Below are 5,150 nucleotides of genomic sequence, written 5' to 3'. Positions count from 1 at the left end.
ACAACGGAGGAGATGGGTTTCTTTCATTGTTGCTGTCAAAAGTGGCCTATCCACCCTCACAAGGATCTTTCCACACAATTTTTGATAACTCTCTGGGAAGTCTGGTGTGAAACCCCGAAATCTCTTCCATGGGACCTCACTCATGGACCACTTGAGGGTTTACTTTCTCATTGTACGGATCTGTTTGTCATGTATGGTCTCAACAAAAATACAAATGACTATTTGTCAGAAATATTTCCTGCCCAAACATCCCTTAGGGATGGGCGATTTAAATGTCACGAGAGACTCCACAAGAGATGACATAGACTACAATGAATCATGTAACAAAAAAATTCAGCACATTTAGAAAAAGTGATAAAAGATTATTATCTAAAAGATCTGGGGTCTACAATTCAATCGGTTAACCCCAAAAATTACTTTCTCTCGTAAAACAAAGCTAATTAAAGGATGACTATACTATATTCCGGTTTCTACATCTATGTAATTCAAAGTCCTACTCGAATACATTTTACCTCTTTCATTTACTCAAGTAGAACTTACAAGTCAAGTTGGAAAGTTTGAAATTAAATGTATCTCTCTTAGAGGAATATTGACTCGTTTAGAAATCGAAAATATCATTGATGAAACGATTAGAAAACTTGATCAAAGACAATATACACTCTCCATGGCTTTACAAAAAATTGAGTGGTCTTCTCGATCTGTATTGAAGTAGAAAGGAATGGAAGCAGCAAGAGTCAAAAGACAAGTTTTAAAAAAAAAACTAGAACTCTTAAAAGACCCTCAAGATACCTATGATATATCGAAGATGAATTGAATTCTATATTAGAATGCCAAATATGAGGGATCAGAATGCACTTCAACCTGATAGAGTCAACATTAAAGGAAAACTTCGAATCAAACAAATCAAGAGCTCTATATAGGTAAATCTATAAAAAAAATTAAAGGCCTCCGTCTTACCGGAAAAGTAGCCACTGATCCAGACCGAGTTGTGCAAGAAGCCCAGTCATTTTATACTACTCTGTTCAAGTGTAATAAATGTACTCTTTTTTCGAAATGCAATTTTTGTACGCAATGAAGATAAGGCAAGAACAATTAAGTAACAGGTGGAAGAACAAAGGTAAGCTCTATTCCAAAAACAATTATGGAGCAACTGAAACTCCGATTCTCACAAAATGATATACGTAAATATATTTAAAACTACAAGATAAAATTATATCTACTGGACCTTCTGGTCTCCCTTTTGAAATTTATCAAACCTTCAATAAGTCATTATCTTGAAGAATAGAAAAATTCTTCGATGAAATTTTTCTCACTGGACTTTGCTTCAGTTCATGAATACTTGTATTGTTACGCTTATCACCAAAAAGGGGAAGGATCATCTCAATTTCGTCAATACAGACACGTCATACAATATTCTCATTAGAACCCTTAAAAAATGAATTAACTTAACTTTGCATCTGATCATACCTACAGTAAAGAAGGGGTTCATGAAAGGTCGGTTAGCAGAAGACGCTCCAAAATACCTTTAAGAGGTTAACGAAGTAAGTCAAACGAATTAAATTTTGCTGCTTTGCTAATCAACTTTGAAAAATTCAAATAGTCTTGAATTCATCATAAACCAATTATACAGAAGTGGTCTTTCTTCTACATTCATCATTATGATATCTTGTGGCCTTAGAGATTTATTTTCATGACTTGATTTACCTACCAAATGCAAAATGAAAGTTTTTAGTAGAAAGGGGATACAAATAAGGTGATTCTCTCGCTTCTTCGTTGTTACTGATAGCCATTAACGATCTTTACTGCAGAATCTATTCAAACTATCTCGTGAAAGCTCTAAAAATTAATAATGTTTCATTTAAGGCTCTATTATATGGAGATGATCTCACAATTTTTACAATAGGTTCCCAAAGTGAAATCCAAATCTCATTAATAAACGTTATGTATGAACTTGCCGAATTTGATGGACTATCAGGATTGATTTTAAAACATAACTAAAACAGAGTTAGTGACCTCTCTAATAAGTGACCTTGAAACGTCATTTTCTAACTTTCAGCACACAACCTCAATCACTTTCCTTGGAGTAGTGATCTCGTCGATATCCGAAGAACATGCTGTAATATAGAATTACGAAAAAATTGTGGAGGCAGTGACAAAGGAAGTCGATAGATATATTTTGTTGAATATTACAAAATTAGAAAAACTCCGAATCTGGGACAAATTGGTTGTTCCCAAAATTCTCCATCTCTTGTGATACACACCATTTTCCAAAAACACATTCAAGAATATAGGCTGTTCCAAGAAATATCTTGTCTATAGAGACAAACAACAATTTTATCTCCAGTGACCACCTTATTACCTCGCTTAATTGCTGGGGACTAACTTCAGTCGACATGGAAGTATTTTGGAAAAATATAAACTTTAGTTGGCTAAAAAGACTCATCAAAAGCGAAGACGTTTGGGCAAGAAGAATAAAATACTTGTTCGAAAGATTAATTGTCAGACAGAATATTATCTGGATCGAACGAAGTTTTGAATGTAATAAAGACCATGGGTAATTATTTGTATCGAATGGTAGTTTTTTGGGAAAGTTCAATCGTTGGTACTTTCATGCCCTTCGGTCCTGATGAACCACTCAACTTTAACCCACGCCTTAGAACTGTCGATCAGTAATGTAAAGAATATGCCCTAACTTCAAAAGGCGAGCTGAAAAGATTCTCAGGAAACATTGCTGATTGGATGACTATTCACACCTAATTTACCTTTCCAACACAAGAATATAAAGCGTATTTTGTTGTCAGGTGTTTAAGTATGTACCTTCCTCTATTCTCATAATTATTGTTCTGAACGTTGATTCGTTAAATTAGTATTAGCTCATTTAAGCTGTTCACAATTCTGAACAACTACTGAATAGTAATTCCACAGTTGGAAGAATTGGCTAATATTAAATTGATTTTGGCTCTTTTTTTCTTTTTGGTGGAGTGCTACAATACGACGTGGGTAATTTAACTGTTTTGTGTAAATGTTTTTCCAAGCACTAATCAAAATAAATAGAGATACTAGGTTCAATATAGCGAGGTTGTCTGCAGGATTATATTGTTTTTTTTTTCCTTTTTTAATTATTTTATTTTAAATTCAAAAATCTATTTTTATTCACAAAAAAATCCAAATATTAAATTTTTTGGAAAAATAATCCATTATCCTTAGCTATATACAAAAAATTAATTTTTTTGGAAAAAAAACTCAAAACTCCACAATTGACAAAAAAATTTTGGAAAAAAAAATTATATGTTTAATTTTTCGCTCGGCGGTATAATTGGCCCAAATTATGAAACATATTTTTTATAAAAGCAAAAATTCTTTAATTTTGGAGGAGCTACAGCCCCTCCAGCCAACCCTCTGCAGATGCTCTTGTAAAGATGATATCTTTCTTTTTAACTAGAATTAAGTAATATTATTGGTTTTTTTAAGATCCAAAAAATGCCTTGAACTTTTAAAATATCAAGTACTCTAAGCAGGTTGGTTTCTCGGATTTTTTATTTTATTATTATAATACAATTTAACTTGTTCCTTACCTAAATGATTTGGAAATAATGGTCAATGAGTAAACAATGTATGTAGATTTGTGTTTAAAGAGGGAATTTTTGATCCACAGAATTTATATATATATATATATTAATACAAGGTGATTTATTGAAATTAACAGTTTTCACAAGTAATTTCAATTTCAAAAAACTTGAGCTACAGATTTATTTTTTCTAATTTTCGTAACACACTCCTAGTAAACAATATTTTCTCAAAGTGATTAAGGCCTTCACATGACATCTAAAGACTGTATACATATTGCAGATAGTCTCTTCGCTCATGGCCTCCCAGTACTCATTAAAAAAGGTATTCAGGGCTGCAATACTAGGGATGATTCTACGTGCGCCCAGAACATGAAGTTAATCAGATTCAAGTCAGAGCTGTGGGGGGACACATCGACTTGATACAGAAGTTCAGCCCTGCTTACTCTTCATTTTCACTACTAGCAAGTTACTGCTCGACAAAGTAGACCGTGTTTCTGGACACATTGAGCGGGTCAGAAATCTCAGTGGGAGTTATTCCCGCCCAGAAAAGTGGAAAGATCTTGATCCAAACGTCTCTTTTTGTACTCATTTTTACCGTAAGAGTGGAGTAAGTGTAGTCTAGAAAAATAACATAAAATCTGCAGTTTCTAACACCATTTTAAGCTTTGAAATAGGTTCATACAACATCGAATTATAAGAGTTAACAGGAGTGTCATAATTTCCAGGCAACACCTGGTATGTGAGCATAAATAATGTTCCTGCTTTACACTCAAATCCCCTTGCATAACTCCTCTATTATAAAATATCAAAAGCCACAAGAATGTGAATCAATTAACATGGTGATTAGGACAAAACATAGCTATTCTTTATTGAAGGAAAACATTTGATAAAATTTCAATTGCTCCTCTTCCGACGCTTTTGATTACCCACCATGGATGGGACCAAGTACATTGGTTCTTGGATTTATGTGACCTTAAGTTACATTATTTTGTAATTTTAATTTTTCTTAAGTATTCAAGCAACAAAAGTACTTGGTTGAAAATGTAGTTTTTATGAATATTTAAGTAAATTTTCGATAAAAAAGATTTCACTTATTTCGTTTGAAAATGTTTTACAAACAATAAATATATTCATCAATTGTAATATTTACATGTGCTGGATGGTCCAAAGAAATATGAATACTTACTAATTCAATAATTATTTAAGGTGGAGTGATAAAAATTAATTCATATTTCGATAAATTAAAGACTAAATAATTAGTTACAAAAAAAACCCTGGACTTTATAGCTTACGTACATGTCGAGAAAATAACAATTACACGTCATCAAAGAATGTTCAGAAACTCACTCCTAGCAGTTGGGAGTCTCCAGGACCACGGTCTACGCCATCACTAAGTCCGAAATGTTGGTGAGAAAGAAGGACCTATCAGGGAAGACAAACAGGACGCAGAGGATTAAAAAAAAATAGGTCAGGTCAATCCCCTCATGTCCCTAAGGGTCCATGCAAGAAATCTCGGGTTTTCATACCAGAATGTCTGGAAACCTATCAAAAAGTGGGTGGAAAGAGCATTGTGAGGATGAA

The sequence above is a fragment of the Lepeophtheirus salmonis genome, chromosome 1, assembly GCF_016086655.4.
Source record: "Lepeophtheirus salmonis chromosome 1, UVic_Lsal_1.4, whole genome shotgun sequence".
Lineage (NCBI taxonomy): Eukaryota > Metazoa > Arthropoda > Copepoda > Siphonostomatoida > Caligidae > Lepeophtheirus > Lepeophtheirus salmonis.
The sequence above is the reverse complement of the archived record's forward strand: the minus strand, read 5'-3'. Positions refer to the sequence as shown.